This window comes from Diceros bicornis, chromosome 10, assembly GCF_020826845.1.
Source record: "Diceros bicornis minor isolate mBicDic1 chromosome 10, mDicBic1.mat.cur, whole genome shotgun sequence".
Classification (NCBI taxonomy): Eukaryota; Metazoa; Chordata; class Mammalia; order Perissodactyla; family Rhinocerotidae; genus Diceros; species Diceros bicornis.
Genome location: NC_080749.1, coordinates 44,033,762 through 44,053,526, shown reverse-complemented (window position 1 = coordinate 44,053,526; position 19,765 = coordinate 44,033,762).

Genomic DNA, 19,765 nt, shown 5'->3' with positions numbered 1-19,765 from the left:
TGGCAATATAGGAGGCTAGAAATACTGCCCAGGGATAGAGTATGATACAGTCTTGGATGAGATGCTCAAGAGTTTTGATTTTGCCGAAAAAACAATGGGAAACAATTAAAGAATTTTAAGTAGGAGAGTGACTTCAAGTGATGAGACCCAGCCTTCAGGAAGAACCTTCTAATAGGAGAATGGATAAAAGAGAACTCAAAATGAAGGTGGAGAGACCACTTACAAGGCAATTTTTTTTTTTTTTTTTTTGTGAGGAACATCAGCCCTGTGCTAACACCTGCCAATCCTCCTCTTTTTTTTGCTGAGGAAGACTGGCCCTGGGCTAACATCCATGCCCATCTTCCTCCACTTTATATGGGATGCCGCCACAGCATGGCCTGCCAAGCAGTGCATCGATGTGTGCCCAGGATCCGAACCGGCGAACCCCAGGCTGCGGCAGCGGAGCGCACGCACCCAACCGCTTGCACCACCAGGCCGACCCCCAAGGTAATTTTAATACAATACACACAAACAAGTAAAAATGTTGACCTACAGTCACAGTAGAAGAAGCAAAGAGAGTCCAGATATTTAGAAAGCAGAATTGATAGCACTTAGCGATTGCTTCAACATGGGAAGCTGAGGGAGAAGAGAGTTTCTAAAGGTAACCTAAGAAACACCAATATCAATTCTTTCTTCCTATATTACTTACAGTCTACCACGTACAATTTAGCACTTACAATGGCATCATGTCATTTGGATTTCTCAATTATGTGCATTGTTTTTACCCCCCTACATAGACTTCACAATCACTGAAGGCAAGGACTAGGTTTCTCCTTTTACTTTTTGATCCTTCTCAGAACACAGCACACAGCTACCCAAGCTTTAGCAAGTGTTAGTAAATATGTACTGAATAAGTGATTTTAAGCTCCATTAAGCAAAACATGACTTACTTTAGACTATGAGCTTGAACTAAGTACATCTGAGCACTCTGAACAAAATAGCTCCAAATAAATATTTGTTGAACAGCAAAACAAACTAAAGATAGACAAGTCTTGAATTCCTCCCTGTGCATGAAATATCCATGTCACTAAACACTCACCAGAATGGCTAAAACTTAAGACTGGCAATACCAAGAGTCAGCAAGTATGTGGAGCAACTACAACTCTCATATATTACTGGCAGGAATGTAAATTGATAAAACCACTTCGGAAAATTGTTGGGCAATAGGTACTAAAGCAAAATGTATGCATACTCTATGACCCAACAATTTTACTCTTAGTTATATACCCAAGAGAAAGAAGTTCACACCTCTATAAAAAATAAATGTATAAGAATATTCATATCAGTATTATTCACAATAACCAAAACTGAAATAATTCAGTTTCATCAATAGTAATATAGATAAATAAATCACGGTATAGTCATACAATGGAATACTGAATAGAAAAAAAAGAGTGAACTACTGCTACATGCAAGAACATGGAAGAACCTCACATACATGATAAGCAAAAGAAGTCACACACTAAAGAATTCATACATATGAAGACACTAAAGAGTTCATACATATGATTTCAACATATATGAATCTCACGAACAGGTAAAACTAATCTGTGTTGATTACATTGGAATAATGGGTACTTCTGGGTAAGAGAGGGAATGGACTGGGAAGGGCCATGAGGGAGACGTTTTGGGCATTGGAAAAGTTGTATGTCTTCATCAGAGTGGTGAACATTCACCTATTGTATTCCTAAGATTCATATACTTTATTCTGTGAACATAAGTATTTATAACTCAATAAAAAATTTTAAATATCTGTGTAATCCCTCATTTTGGCATTAATCAAAACAACTTTTTCTATATTGATTTAAAGTCTGAGGGGAACTGATGAGCATCTGACTTCCTGTGTACAGTATTTCTTCTCTATAAATGGCAAAAATGAGCAAGTTTTTAAATAGTAAAGTACTTTCTCTATATCTTAGAAGGTGTTCAGAAGTACCCAGAACTTGAATGCAATGATCTATTCCCATTTTGTACTCAATGACTTCCCAAAACTTTCCCAGCTTCATTACCTAAGCCAATCATCCAGATTAGAACAGATTTGGGTCCTCAAAGGAATTCAGTTGGGCCTAAAGGAAGTCAGATTATAAGCAAAGATGAACCTGTCTAGAGTTAATATTTTAAACGCACAGGGGAAAAGAGAAAAGCAAGAAAATGAGACGGGTGAAGATAATGAGCAAAAAGACCTCCCATCTAAACCTTTGCAACATCAGAGATCCCATGAGCAGCGCAAATGGGGAAAGGGAGGATCATGTGATTTCAGGACATACTCTTTGCCCTCCCTGCATCTGTGACCTCTTCTAAAAGTAGTAGTCTATTGCCATGATAAGAATCAAAGATTTGGGGGACAAAATAAATGGATTATGCGCCATGTTCAATAATGAAACCATCCAGGTTCATTTCTGACTCTAGCATTAGCTAACTGTGCCATATCTTGTCAAGTCACCTGATTTCTCTATGAATCAGTTTTTTCATATATAAAATAAAGTTAGTAATAGCACCTATGGCATAACTAGGATAGTCACTTGCACATAGTAAGTGCTCAATAAATGTTACCTACCACTACTTGACCAAAACTTTATAATGATTTAGGGGAAATTGTCTGGGTGTCTGCCCATACCATTTAAACTGAACAGAATATTTCAAGGTATGTAACATTCTGTATTTCAAGAGTAAGATATCTGATTAAATCCATTTGCATTGATTTCCTGGTGTTCTGCAGAGCACTAGCTTCACCAAATTTTGATAGATATGATTTTTTTCAAGCTGTCCAGCCAAATAAACAAAATTAAAACTGTTACTGTAGGGCTTCTCAGAGCCTTTAATCAGCTAAAAGGAGATGTGTATAACATTTACCTAGGGTCATCATACAGCACAACTCCAGAAGGCACCATTTACATAAAACTACAAACATGAGCGCAACACATCGAAGCCCTGTATTTTCCAAACATATCTGAATATTTTTCTGTGAAGCAACTCAAGGTATAAGTAATCACCAGAAATTGTGAATTAAGGTCAATTTCTTGTATCAGTGTTTTATATAAAATATATATTATATTATACATATACATCAATATTTATAGATATAATTAAACTCTCCAAAGTAGAGAAACAGCCCATTCCATTTTGGTACATTCAATTTACTTCAATACAGTTCTTCTTAAAACTTAAATGCTTTAGCCTTTACATTAAACAACTTCATTTAATTTATAACATAGTTTTAAAAATCTGTATTAGCTACAAAGCAAGTCTCTTAGCAAAGATAACCCAATTTCGCCATATGTGTAAATTTGACATAAGACATAAGGCAGAAAATAAGGAAATGAGAAATCTGACATATAAACACCAACAAAAGACCAACAAAAAAGGCAATGAATGACTTATTTCAAATGGCATTTCAGCATTTGCATCCATGGTCCATGATAGAGCCCACACTCTTCTCAGAGGGGACATAGCTGATCATTCCCATCTACCCTGAGCCCATGGCTATATCATAAAGGCCACCAAAAATCTTAAAGTAACACCTTTTTGCTGACCTACCTGATACAGTAAGTAGTTCTTAAATTTGGGGGGATTATGGGCTCCTTTGATAATCTGACAGCTCTCTGCCCACATAAGTATACAAGGCACATATATCCACAAAGTGTTGTGCTTACAATTTCAAGTGATTCATGGAACATTGAAATCAATCTGGCCCTCAGGTTCTAGTCTAGAGGTTTAGCATAAAGGGTGTTTTCTCAGACTGTTTAATTAAAAAACAGAATTCTAATTTTGAATAAAAATCCAAAAGAAAAAAATACATTATTTCATTGAGGGACTCAAATACTCATGACAAAAAAAAAAGTAGGCACAGAAGGGGGTCATTTATACGGTGAAGGTGGAAACTAGACTTTTGGTGGTGAACACAATATAGTGTAAACAGAAGTCCAATTATAATGATGTACGTCTGAAATCTATATAATGTTTTAAACCAATGTTAACTCAATTAAAAAAAAAGATAGGCATATAGGCATAGGACAGCAAAGCCAACATACATGGTGTTTATTTTGAAATAAATTTTTTAATAAACAGTATATGCTTTACACATTTTTCATAATTTTTTGGTAAAAGTGAATTGGAACAGAAAAATTACTATTTTATGTTTAAATAAACAAAATGTAGAAATGTAGAAGAAAATATAAGAAAAAAAGAGTCCATGGAATTATAGAAGTACAGAATTCTTTGGGAGTTAAGGAGCTTAGAAAAGATCCAGTTGAGTCCTCTTATTTTATAGATGAGGAGAAAGGAAAGCCAAAGAGGTTAGGAGCCTCGCCTAAAGTCACACAGCTAACAAGTGTAGTAGCATGTATTACGGTTTCTTTACTTTTACGTCCTAGTTTTAAAAATCCTATAACTGTCTTTCAAAATAAAAACTTATTTTTTTTTATTTTTGGAAAAATTATTATTTGAAAAAAGCTACCAGAGCAAGACAGGGGTCGTGGGAACCCCTGGATGCCCTGTCTGTGCTATCCTCTAAGCTGGGCAGACACTGTGTGAGCTGGCTTCAGGTCCACCCTCCCTTTGTCAGAAAGATATTCATCATGATGAAGGTCATCTTTAGCATATGGGAAGGAGAATCAAATGCAAAAATAGAATGGGAGGAAACTAATGATGTTTCAAGAAGGCCTCAAGGGCACAATTAAGTCAGTGGCCAAGTGGGAGTTGCTTTCCCGTCACATAATACAGGCTCTGGCCTTACAGGCCACTGTCACACAAAGTTAATTACAGCTACAGTAAGCTGGTCCGATTGCAACTTTACAATTCTAATCTTGAAATGGATTTTATTTTCTTAAGATCATTGAAATGGGATAGGTCTTCTGTGTTAAGAACTTTTTATTAAAAGTACCATTAAGCTGCTATAACTTGGAAGGAAAAACAAGTACTAGCTGCTTGCCCATTTTGAGAAATGTCATGTTTAAAGGTGTTTGGTTTCTTTTCTTTTTTTTTTTTAAATGTTTCGATTAACTTAAAATTATTTCCCTTGGTTCTTTATGTCTGTGTTTCTCACTAGAATGTAGGCTCTTTAATAGTAGGAGTCATTTCTATCTTGTTCACTGCTGTTTCCCTAGGACACAACACAGTAGCTTGTGCCAAGTAGGTGCTCAGCAAAATATTTACTTATTTGTAGAAGAGAGGGAGGGGGAGCAGGAAGGGAGGAAGATAATTTTCTTTCCAAGTTAGGGTATATATAAACAGGCTATGTATATATTTCTCCTCTTGATCACATGGCATCTATTTTCAATCATATTAGGAAAATCAAAACATTTTGTGATATAATTTTAGGTGACCAACCAGATATCTCCCTTTTCATTAGAACAGTATATTCAAAAAGGAAAGTTTCCTTTTGGTATAGAAAGATGTTTATTTTCAATTACTAGCACAGTGCTTAGGAGCAGCAGCAGCAGCAGAAATCATTAGAAGAGCTACCATCTATTCAATATCTGCTATAATACATCATTTAGTATCTACCAGGTACCAGGCACTTTAAATGCACTATCCATAATCTTCCCGATTCTTGAGAAGCAGGCATTTCCATCCCAATTTACAGATAAGGACACAAAGGTGGGTTAAGATATTTTCCTGGAGTCTCACATTCAGGAATAGTAGATCTGGATTTCAAAATCAGACCTACTTAATGCTACATTCCACATCATTTCAGTAGACCGCACTGCTTTCTTGGGAACAATTTAATAAATATTTATCCAGTTAATGACTCGTACAAGCATGTTTTTAACCATTTCAGCTGATACTGAATATGATCATCTTGTTGAAACTTATCTATTTTTAAATACAGATTCTATTTTTCAAACATATCTGGAAAACAATGAACTTCTAATCCTCATTTTTAAAAAATGCATTACTACCTAATTGCTTTATACCCAAGATTCTCATGTTTCAAGGTAACCTTTTAAAATTTCTATGTGGCATTTTAATGAAATATAGAAGCAAAGATGTGGTTTGTTTAATCTGTTTATTAAAGTAGATAATACTCATTGCTGCTAGGAAAATCTTACCAGGCTGCACCTTTTCTAGAATTTTGAAAAAATTCTTCTCCTCCCCTCTCCCAACTCCACCCATTTATCCAAAATTAATGCTAATTTCTCTTTTTTAAAGTACTACCAACATTGGAAACAGTGATTGCAAATTCCCTAAAATATTTCTATCAAATATTTCAAAAGTACACCTTCACCTGATGAAAATGACCCTCACAACAAATCCATCATCAACTGTAATCAAGGCAATGTGTTGTGTGCCTTGTTTTAAAGACAGGAAACTAAAATCTCAGGGCCACACAGTGAGTTAGGGAAAGAGTCCATATAACCTCAGACTCCTTCAACATCCATCCAAGAATGTGATAGCTAATTCTATTCTTAGTTATTTCCTTGCTTCATCAAGAGTGTTAGCTGGACAGTTCAGTGTATCAGTTCGTACACAATTCATTCCTCAGCCCCCTGCCCAAGGCAGTTTCCCTATGCAATAACACTACATTAACATATCCAGATGATGGAAGCATTGGCCTGATAGAAAATTCCACAATGGTTTGACCTTTATTTGATGACCTAAAATAACTGTCCTCATTTCCTGAACTGCACCATCCCAAGATGTTTTTCCTTTACCGTGTATCTCTGAACACATATTTTTAAAATAACCAAAATAACTACAATTAAATGAAAAAGTCAAAAATCCATCACAGCATTCTTTATACATAAAGAAGTACAAAATTAGATAATCACTTTGGTATAATTCAGCATTGAGATTTAATACTGACTGAAAATTAGATCAATGATTTGGATCATGAAGTTAATGCCTATTAACCTCAATTGTTCACGCCACAATTCATTTTGCTGAATTGTGAACTGCTTGTTTATGTATAAACTTGAAAGGACAATAAGCTAAGTAATGCATCATAATATGTTTCCAAATTTTTAACACTCCTCCAAGTATCAGACGATGCAGAAAACTAGTGAGGCAAAGAAAGAACTCAGTTAACCAGAAGGACTGCTGTCTCTAATTTAAAAAAGAAAGGGGGGAGTGGATATTTGTTACTTCATCCCTTATTAGAATTTTGATTTTTTTTCAAACCTTAAATTTTGAAAGGCACTCTTCAGATATTTCTCAAGTTTCTAAAAATGCATAAAGCAGGAAAAGTTATTATTATAAAATTAAAGTTTCAACTCATTTAAATTTCATTTATCTCTAAAGAGGCCACCAGGGCTGTCGTGCTTAGACAGTTTGGCCAATGTTATTTCACTTCTCAAAAGCCATCAGCTCTTAATGAACTGATTCCAAACTACCTCACCAGCCTCACTTCTCAGCACATCCCGCCAAGTACCCTATCTTCCTACCATGACAATTTGCCCACACCCCCATTTTCTTTCTACCAAATTCCTTTCAGAAGTCAAAGCTCAGCTCAAATGCCACTTTCTTGAGGAAGCATTCTCTAACTCACCCAATCAAAATTAAATAGGCCTTGCCCCACACCACCAAAATACGTTACCACTTCTCAAGAACCTATTTCTTTCTGCCTTGATTTATGCTTTTTTTCCCCTTTCTGAATTGCAAGTTCCTTGAGATCAAACACCACTTTTATCTATCTATATGTGCCCCTAGTACTTAGCACTATGGTTATAATTTAAGAGCTAAAAATTCCCTAAACTCTGAAATGCTATGAAAAGACAACATAATTATTCTCAGGCAATTTTTTAATTTACATTATATTTTACACGGAGATATGTAATATAAAGAAACTGCCCCTTATGTCAACAAATCAAATCAACTGATATTTACTAAAGATTTGTATTGTATCTGTTCAGCACAAAATACTGGAAGGAAGAATACAAAGAAATAGTAAAATGGTTTCTGCATTCAAAGGATACTCAGGAAGGACCACATAAGAGCCTCAGATGAATATAACAGGCTCTCAGAGGAGGAAGAAACATCTTACACTTACAGTGGTCTGAGAAAGCTTTACAGAAGAGTGAGGTTTGATTTGGATTCTGGAGAATTTAATTTCCTGACTACAGGAAATACTATACTTAAGTACAAGGAGATATGTGAGCAAAGGTGTGGAAATAGACATGCTCAAGAGAAATAAACAGGTAATTTTTGCAAAATAAGGAAGAGACATTGGGTTGGACCAGACTGTAAAAATCCTTGCAGAAAGAGTTAATCTTGTGACCTTGATTATTATCTGAAAACAAGGTTAATAGGGGAGTAAATTATGTGGACTAAGACAAAAACCTAGCCAAGAGCAGAAAGGACTCAAAATTTGAAAGATAGGAAGAGTTAGGGGATCAAATTTTCCAATACCCTTGCCTCATTCACTCTAGAATGACTGAAAAACTCAAAGAAAGTTCCTTCTAGACCAGCAGATTGTTCAGTCTAACAAACAGGGAAAATGAAATTTTCTTCCCCTCATATCCAATACCTAGAGCATAGTAAATGCTCAATAAATGCTTGCAGGTAGAAGAAAGGAAGGAAAAGAGGGAAGGAGTGAGGTGGGGGAAGGGGGAGGGAGGGAGGGCAGGCTCTGAATAGCAGCAACTTAAAAGGCTGTGTCTCAGAAAACTGCATACAGTCAGTCCCTCTGTATCCACCAGGGATTGATTCCAGGACCCCCCCAGATACCAAAATCTGCAGCGTCTCAAGTTCCTTATATAAAATGGCATAGTATTTGCAGACAACCTAGGCACATCCTCCTGTATACTTAAAATTATCTCTAGATCACTTATTTTATAATATCTAATAGAATGTAAATGCTATGTAAATAGCTGTTAAACTGTATTGTTTAGGGACTCATAACAAGCAAAAAAGTCTGCACATGTACAGGACAGATGCAACCATCATAAGCCTTTCAATCGGTGGTTGGTTGAATCCATGGATGCAGAACTCATGGATACAAAGGGCTGACTGTGCTATGAAAGACTCTAGAGTCTGAAATAATAATGATAATATTATTTATTACTGTGTGACAGGCACTGTTACAAACACTTTATATGTAATAATTCATTTAATTCTCACCACAACCCAAGAAGCAGGTACAATTATTATAACAAATTTATGCATGCAAATACTGAGGATCAAAGAGACAGCAAAACACACACAGATAGTACGCAGGAGAACCAGGATTTTAACTCAGACCATTTGACTCCAGACCCTACACTTACAACTCTGAAAAGGAGGTCATGGTTTTCCTTAGCCTTTGGAGAATATATCAAACCATGGCTTCAGAATGAGTCTAGTCAGTTTCACCAAGCCACCCAGTTGGAGGCCTGGATTAGTAATCTAAATTATGACTCACTACACTACTATTTTACAGAGTGACAGCAACATAAGCATCTGTTGCCTCATCTTTAAATAAAAATAAGAGTAACATACTTTCCTCTGCCTACTCTAGATGAATTTGTTGTTGTTAGGGCCCTCGAGTTGATTCCAACTTCTAGCAACCCTGTGTACAGTGGAGCACAACCCTACCCAGTCTTTTTACACCACCCTCTCACCCTCCAGCGCTATATCAGACGGTGCTCCGCTGCTATTCACAGGGTTTTCACAGCCAATTTTTTCAGAAGTGGGTGGCCAGTTCCTTCTTCCTAGTCTGTCTCAGTCTGGAAGCTCCGCTGAAACCTGTCCACCATGGGTAACCCTGCCGGTATTTGAAATACTGGTGGCACAGCTTTCAGCAACACAGCAACACACAGCCGTCACAGTATGACAACCAACAGACAATCTAGATGAATAATGAGAGTTAATCATATTTTAAAATACTAACTGTGCCCTATGTTTACACATCACATGATATTCTTATTACCAACTTAATATTATAGAAGGTACCGACCATTATAAAATGATCGCTAAATCCAAGCGTGTTAACTCACATTAGCATTGCATGTAACAGTACCTGTATACCAAATTAATTGCACTCAAAGTACCCATGGCACATTTAATTGCCAAATTAATCTGCTTAGACTTAAAAAGGGGCAGTCCAAGAAAATACTAGTCTGTATTTTTTTAATATATAACCTCAAATAGGTGAAACAGACCAAGTGCCTTTTCAGCTGGATACATCCTTCAGTGTCCCTGAATAGGAAAAGCTTGTCCACAAAGGCCACAAATCCTACCCAGTCCCATAATTCCAATTAGGTAGCAAAGACATTAAATTTAACTTGTTTCCTCACAAAAATAAAAGAAAGTCAACCTAGTGGGCTAAAAACGAATTGTTTCATCTGATATAATGGAAATTGTTTTAGAGTCATAGCTTGTAGCTAGCATTTCAAATGATATTCAGAAGTTAATTTATCACAAATACTGACAGAAGGCAAGCTTCCACATGAAGAAGATACAAACTCATTCATTCAAAAGGGGGAAAAGACCTTCTACACAAAATTCTTAGCATAAAACATGAAAAGCTAGAACTTGACAGCATGATACAACGCTTTCATTTAATAACCCAAGACGGCATCTTGTAGAACATTCAAAGTGAAACACACCTAAAGGTGAGGATGCAGCCTCATTTCTCTGTGCACAAACTAGCTGTAGAGAACCAGGAATAAGGATAAATTAAGCCATTTGGAAATCTTCTATAAAAGACTTTTCTAAAAAGGGAAAATTTATACATATCCATATTCTCTGGGGATAAAAAAAAAATCCAGTAATGTGTTCCAAAAGACTATATTATAACCTGAATATATTCCAAGATATGAGAATTGAAATGTATGTAAAGAAAGTTATGGATTCCCTGCACCAGTAAAATCTATTTTGGAAAGGAAAATCTTCAGCTGTCATAGATAGAATCACAGGGTTGATAAAACATTATCATCTAATATTTCAATTCCCTCCTCAATATAATCAAGTGATCATGTGTTCTCTACTCGAATAGTTCTAGTGATGAGGAACTCACTGCTTCTGAGGCTGTCTGCTCCATTTGGGGAAAAAGTGTTCCTCTGTATCACTAACTCCGTGGCTTTAGTTTTGTTCTCTTATGACACACAGACTAAACCTAATTCTTTTACAAGAAAGTCCTTCGGATAATTTCGAACAGCTATCATATCCTCTCTGAATTCCCTCTTCTCTAGGCTAAATTTTCTTGATTCCTTCACCCATCCCTTAGTGGCATATTCAAATTTCTTCTCCTCCTCCTCAACCCCAGCTGCCCTCCTCTGAAACACAAAATTCCAGGTACATAGTCAGACCAGAACAGGGCTCATGAAAATCTGACATTCCTTACTCTCATCAGTGGAGTATTTTAAAGTTTTGTAGTTAGAGATATTTATTAGACAACTAACATACACATACTGCAACTATAAAGTTCCTGTTACTGAAGTAACTTATATCAGCATTGCTGCTACAGTGCACTATATTTTGATAATACCTTTATTGAAATTGCCTTTAGAGTCAGTTTACAAGCAGGGAAAAAAATCAGACTCATTGCCTGATAGTCACACTCTTGTTTGATTGCTGTATGTGTTATTCTACTATTATTGGTAAACAACAAAAATAATTTTGCACTGTTATTCAGCTACCATATTTGGCATATTTTGTTCTAGATAATTTCTGGTTCTTCTGAAAAACTAAATCTACCCTCAAAGCATGAAAATTTGCTACTACAATCAAAACAGTTTGCCATAGGCCCTGAATACAAGTCCAAAGGAAGAAGAGAAAAAATAGTTTGAATGATGGCAGTATTACTTGAATATACATATTTTTTTCTCAAAATAACTGATATCAACTCATTGTGACAGATGTACTTTGATATGTTAAAAAATCCACATTAGCTTATGGTTATAGAGTATATTGAACATATGGCTGAAATGGTAAGTAGGGATGTCACAATGTCTTCCTATTCCCTTATGTGGAATGTCAAATTAGACCTTTCTTCTTGTTGCTAAATCATAAACGATTAAGTATTTGTACTTGATAACCTCCTTCATAGGTCTTGTCATACTGTATTGCAATCATTTGTTAACTTGTCTTCCCTATTGGAGTCTAAACTCCTTGAGGACAGAGATGGTTTTCATCTCTGTTTCACCAGCTCCTAGAACAGATCCTGAAATACAGTAACAATACTTGCTAATACCTTTAATATTTGCAAAAATAACATCATAAAACTAGACAACTTATCCATATTTCTCTGCTCCTCTTTTTTTCAGTAGGATGAACAAAATAGGGGGAAAATAGATCCTGACACCCAGTTGTTATCTTAAGATGGGGTGCTTAAAATTCTCAGACCTATTATACCCCCAAATATAATGGTAAATGAAATGCTGTACATAGATGTGAATACACAAACTATATGTCAATACAACTCAATAGAAAGTATCAAAATCATTATGAATACTCTTTCCAACTTCAACAGTTCAAAAAGTCAATTTTTTATGAAAGAAATGTTTATTATTCACATCTTAAACTAAAAAGACTTTGCAGACCAACCCAGTAGTGTCAAAGTAACCGAGTCTATTTATAGAATATAACTTATAAGCAGTGTTTTATTAGTAAATGGTTCATTGCATTTTAAAAATCATTAGCATGAACAGAAATATATTTACATAAATTACATTGTTTCTTTCAAGCTATTATTAACTAGAACATGAATTTCAATAGATGCTGTAAAGAATTATACCATATTCAAGTAAGTATATAGCAAATCTTTAAGAACTCCTTCCATATTAAATGTTTCATATTCTGTATTATTTGTTATTTGAGAAATACTAGCTCATGAATTATTCATAATATCTACTCAGATCTGTTACATCAGGTGTCAGATTAATCTAGGAGGTAGAAAGCGCTGAGTTTTACATGAAGTATTCATTAAACTTGGTGAACTCATTAAAGTATGTTAATTAGGTAATAGACAAAGGAACTTGGTATTTGGTAGAGACTGGGCACTGTTAATACCTTGCTTTGTGCTAATACCTTGGCTGCAGTTTTTTTCCCCCTTAATGAGCACAGGGAAAAGCTGATTATTCCAAATGCAGGAAAAAACATCACATGTGTTACGTGTTGGAAAAATTGCCCCAGGTGACAAAAGGAAACACATACCAAGGAACTGGCACTCTAACAAAGAGTATCATTTCAAAGCTTCTAAAATTTTCTTTGGTACAATATTCTGTCATGAGGAAACTACATGTTAATTTTGATATTCTCAAAAATATTTCATTGTTACCAATTAGTTTGACTAATACAGCTTTTTTATTTCAATTCAGATCTGCCTATATCACAAGTCTATGATGCTTGTCCTTGTTTTATTACTTAGGAGTTTTTTTACACTGAAATTTTAAATGCCTGAAAGCATGCATGTTTATTTGTAGGTAAGGCAAGAAAAAAAAATCACAAATAGTGTATTTCAATAAAATAATTTCCCATTAAATCATAACTTTTCAAAGGCTATATTAAGAGTTTCCACAGAAAGCCCTGAATTTAAACAAAGAAAAGAGAAACATTTGCATGTTCATGACACACCAACACACAAACTGTACTGAAAAGATGGCCTCTGGGCTCTTCCTAGTTTTATTTAGCTACCTCAAACATGACCATTTAAATTACACAAACCAATTTTCTATGGCTCAGTGCTATATGTGAAAGTTTGCTTGTGCAAAATTCTCAATTTTTATACTAAAATGAAGTTTACTCATGAAAATAAAAATAAATGTTTCTTTCCATCTGTCAAATACCTTAGGACTTGGCCCTTTTTTGAGAATTAAGTGGTCCAAAGTATTTACTACTAGATATTCTGCCCTTTCTTGAAATCCCTAGAACCCAACATGAAAGGTGAAACCAATATTCAAACATGCTTTCTTTTTGAAGATAGGACTTCACCTATCTTGTTTTCTCCCATTTCTTCTTCTTTCTGTGAAAATCACTGCCACTTTACACACAGAGTTTAACTATAGAAACAAACTGATTCAACCAAGATTAGAACATATGTGTCATATTTAGTTAGTGATACAGAACACCACAGCTAGCTCCCTTCAAAATATGACTCTATCCATGTCACAGGCCAGGCTAGAATGTTAATCTTCTACCTTTGTCATCATTATACTACACAGCCTCTCAGATAAATGGTCCTGAAAAGTAAAATAAAATAAAACAAAATAACCTCTTTTGAGAAGTTAAAGTGTGTGATTATTTCATTTGTCATCAATTCCAAGGGGAAAATGTACTCATTCTAAGGACTCGCCATAGTAGCATTTATCAAAAGCTGCTACTATTTTTAAATTAAACTCATCTTTCACAGGATGATTTCAGTTACGCTTCTGCAATTCTGCTTACAGAAATACATCCTTCAGTTTCTGAAATAATTCGCATATTAAACATCATACAAGAATTTGCTAGGAATATATTTCAAATTTTAATTGTAGCATGTTCATTAAAGTGAAATAAATGTCAAAATATTAAATAGAATTTTTTGGTGTTGCCGTTGCTTCTTAGACTGTTTCTCCAAACTTCAAAAACTCATACAAAAAATGTGTCCACCAAGAAAACCATGTGTACATATAAAACCACGTGAATATGAAACACAGGTCAGCTAAAGGACCTAACTTTGCCCATAAAAGCAACTATGGTACTACATAATTTTATGATGTTTTATGAATTCACTCTCTTCACTCTCCTAATAAACTAGAAAAACCAAAGGGAAAAAAAATCCCCACTAAATGTAGTAATAATAAGTCAATGTTTCCTATTTATATTGTCTTTCTCTAAGTTTTATGTAAATTTTTAAAAGAGCAATATTATAGGAAAAGGCTGTTTTCAAATATGAACTACACATCTAAGTGATCTAATTTGGTCTAGCAACAGATATCCTGGCCTCTAAATGTACTGGAGGAGTTTATTTATACAAAGCCACTGCAACGAAATGTACAATAGCTCCTATATGGGCCATTATCTCTGGTTACAAATTTTAAAATGCTTTCCTATTGGCTCATTCATTAGATATTAAATACCCCATTTTACCTTGTATCAACATTCAATTGACCAAGGTTTAAACACAAATGGTGTTTGGATTATTCGCTAGCCTAGGTAACTTTTAGGTATTATTTCGATAACACTGCACAAAAGTTTCATCTATTCTGTTCATTGCTTCATATTAACTTTGTGAGATGGTCATTGCAATAGACTGAATGTTTACGTCCCCCAAAATTCATATGTTGAAACCTAACCCTCAATGTGAGGGTATATGGAGGTGGGGCCTTTGGGAGGTCATTAGATCATGAGGATGGAACTCTCATGAATGGGATTTAGTGCCCTTATAAAAAACACTCCAGAGAGCTCCTCGCCCCCTCCTCCATGTGAGAACACAGCAAAAAGATGGCTCTCTATGAACCAGGAAGTAGGCTCTTACCAAACACTGAATCTGCTGGCACCTTGATCTTGGACTTCCTAGCCTCCAGAACTGTGAGAGAGAAATTTGTGTTGTTTAAATAAAAGCCACCCAGTCTATGGTATTTTTGTTACAGCAGCCCAAATGGATTAAAAGTCATAGAGACAGCCAAAACTCTTAGGTATTTTATTAAGAAAACAGTATTACATGCAAGATCAAAAAGAAGAATCACAGTTAGAACTCCAGAGCTTCTTGTTTCTAGTTTTTATATGTCCAATAGGCCATAGCCACTATTAAAAATATTTCCTAAGCGAAGCCTAACATTTCACTAGTGCAACAAAGCAAATCTAACCGAGAAATGCTCCTCAAGATCATGTGCTTTTGCCTCAGAAAACTCCTTGGGAGGTAGAAAACACATGTCATAAATATCTATTAACAAAAAACATATACAATTATGAGATGTACAGCCTCCACATTTCTACATAAATGTGGAGGTCTCTTACTAAACCAGCAGCTGTTAAAAAAAATTCATACTATAGTATAGCAATAATTTGACAAGACTATACTGTTTTATCAACATCTCTGGAAACAAACTGAAATAAAAATAATGTGCAGGGGGCCCGCCCCATGGCTTAGCGGTTAAGTGCGTGCGCTCCGCTACTGGCGGCCTGGGTTCAGATGCCGGGCACGCACTGACGCACAACTTGTCCAGCCATGCTGAGGCAGCGGCCCACATACAGAAACTAGAAGGATGTGCAACTATGACATACAACTATCTACTGGGGCTTTGGAGGGAAAGGAGGAGGATTGGGAATAGATGTTAGCTCAGGGCCGGTCTTCCTCACACACAAAAAAAATAATGTACAGATAAAACAAATTCTTATTACTGCTCCAACATTGTAGAACATTGCAACAGAGATAATACGATCATATGTTCAAAGAGAATTTCCTGCCTTCCTTCCATACTACCACCCCCACCCCACAGTTTCCTGGCCTCCACCTCATTTAACTAAATAGTTTCTTAACTTATATTTTCCTCCACTTTATATCTTCTTTCTCTGTTAATAAGGATTAAGTCTAGATTCAGATATGTTAAGAGGGAATGTTAGATAACATTACATTCTAGCAGGATGCAACAATCACAATACCATATCACAACTTAATATATGGTCTTGAAAAGGTAAAGCAAGAACCCAGAAAGAACAAAAGTGGTGGAAATAGCACTATGCCACTAAAGAAAAAGATGAGTGAGTATAAGCACAAAATAAGCAAAGATAAACTTCTCATTTTTCACTTCAGTTTTTTGGGGGATTTTTTTAGGGGAGTACTCCTATTTCTCTTAAATTGGTTTACTTAGTGTCTGTTTTTCTGTGTAAAACTTAGTTCCAGTATTTCAAAAATTATTTCAATCCCTTCAGAAATGAAACAAGATATAGATAGTTAAAACAAACTGACCGCTATAAAGAGATTACTAAAAGGCAAGTGAGGTACTGTGAGCAGTAGCATGATATTACAGTCCTCATCTAATTTGCAACAGCAGATTATCAGATTAGCTATGGGGACCCCGAAAGGGACACATAGCTGAGCAGAGGGAGCAACACACTCTACCAAAACTACCAGGTTCACACCTATCTTTCCTCTCAATTGGAAGTTAAGGTGAGCCATGTTGTCAACCTAACAATCATCCTCATCAACTAGTTACTCTTTCATTAACCTCCACTTCAAAACACAATAGATACTTCCAAGAAGCTTTATTTAGGACATACCCAGATAGTAATGGTTTGTTGGTTTAGGAACCAAGAGGTAACTGTTACTGAGCATATGTTCACTGGTCCAGTTCCTGGGCAAAGAAACTGGAATATGGATGTACTAAGGCCTACAGCTAAATTTTAAAATATGCATATAGCTTTGAAAGATCCTACTGTGGCCAAGGCTGAAATGTACCAGTTTCTATTTTAACTATACAGGCCTTCACCTAGCAAATCATATGGAAATCTAATTAACCATGGGTCAAGATGTCTGAGGGGAACTATGCAGGGAAACAAAGGGATTAGGAACAAGTGGAAAGTAGTTGGTTTTTATTACTGCTATTATTGTTGTTTTATGTTTGTAATACAACCTACCTATTTTGATGGGATAGAATAACTTCTAGTCCCAGGGATTACTGGCAGATAATGTTAAAAAAAAAAAAAAAAGCCTGCACCTCCTTAGAAAGCTCTTTTAAATACAAGCTAATTATAATAAATTACAATTTTAAGGAAGCTAGAGAACTACTCTGTTTTGTCTTCTCAAAACAATGTATAAACAGGTTTGGTTATTTTAGATATAGTTTTTAAAAAATTGACCACAAACAATGCTTTTTACTATAGAAAAAAACAATCTCAAGAGGTTGGAGTTCAAGAAGGCAGCATAGGAAGATCCTGAGCTCACCTCCTCCCACAAACACAACAAATCTACAGCTGCATATGGAAAAATTCCCTCTGAAAGGGACTTGGAAACTGGATGAACAGAGCCTCCACAACAAGGGATGGCACTGAGAAGGGTAGGAAAGGCAGAGATACAGTCCCATTAAGGAAAAAACCACACCATGTGTTTCACAGTGGGAAGGGATCTCAAAGGTACAGAACTTTTCCCTGAGGAGCAAGGGATTCAAGCTCCACATCAGGTACCCCAACCCTTAGATCCTGCACAGGAGAGATGAGCCCCCATGATACCTGGCTTTGAAAACAAAAGGGGAATCAACATCCAGGAAAACTATAGAACCATAGGGAAAAGAGAACTTGTTCTTAAAGTGCTCATTTGCAGACTCACTCAACCTGGAAACCAGCGTAAAAGCAACACATTGAAAAGCACATAGACCATACGTGAAAGAGACCCACTTACTAATCTTGGAGCGCCGAGGAGAGGCAAGAGGCAGCTGGGACTGTCCCGAGGGACTGAGAAACCAGTGGCAGCCATTTTTGCAATCTTGTTCTACCATGCTGACACGGGTGCTCGTGGGTACCATTTTGTTTTTTGTTTTTTGTTTTTTTTAATTTTTTGTTTATTGCAGTAACATTGGTTTATAACATTGTAAAAGTTTCAGGTGCACATCATTGTACTTCTATTTCTGCATAGATTACATCATGTTCACCACCAAAATACTAATTACAACCCATCACCACACACATGTATAATGCAAAGTGAAATAAGTCAGAGGGAGAAGGTCAAATACCGTATGATTTCCTTCATTAAGTAGTGGGTACCATTTTGAATTTCTCTCTCTAGCCTGCTAGCACCAGTGCACACCCTGCTCACTCCTGTGACTCCACCAGACCTCGCAGCTGGCTGGACAATAACCTCACCCATCAGCACTCCTGCAGTAGTTGCAGGCCACACAGGGGACACCCCTGGAGCACCTGGCTCTAGTGGCCAAAGAGTATTGTGCTGCTGGGCCCCACAGAACATCTCCTACAGAAGGCAGCTCCTTCAAGACCAGGAGATATAGTTGATCTACCTAATACATAGAAATAAACACAAGAATAAGGCAAAATGAGGAGACAAAAGTAGATGTTCCTAATGAAAGAACAAGTCAAAACCTCAGAAAAAGAACTAAAAACCTACCAATGAGAACTGAAGAATACAATAACAGAAATGAAAAATACACTAGAGGAAATCAACGGCAGATTAGACGATAGAGAAGAATGGGTCAGCAATCTGGAGGACAGGGTAGTGGAAACTACCCAAGCTGAACAGCGAATAAAGAATTTTAAAAATTGAAGATAGTTTAAGGGACCTCTGGGACAACATCAAGCATACTAACATTAACATTATAGAGGTACCAGAAAGAGAAGAGAGGAAGAAAGGGACAGAAAACTTACCTCAAGAAATAATAGCTGAAAACTTCCCTAACCTAATGAAGGAATGTGACAGGAAGCAAAGAAAGTCCCAAACAAGATGAACCCAAAGAGGTTCACACCAAAACACATTATAATTAAAATGTCAAAAGATACAGATAAAGAGAGAATCTAAAAAGCAGCAAGAGAAAAGCAAGTAGTTACACACAAGGGAACCCCTATAAGACAATTAGCAGATTTTTCAGAAGAAACTTTACAGGCCAGAATAGAGTGGTAAGATATATTCAAAGTGCTGAAAGGAAGAAACCTACAACCAAGAATACTCTACCCAGCAAGGTTATCATTCAGAATTGAAGGAGAGATACACAGATTCTCAGACAAGCAAAAGCTAAAGGAGTTCATCACCACTTAATCAGCCTTACAAGAAATGTTAAAAGCGCTTTTTTAAGCAGAAAAGAAAAGGCCATAACTAGAAATAAGAAAATTATGAGAGAAAAAACCTCACTGGTAAAGGCAAACATGTAGTAAAGGTAGTGGA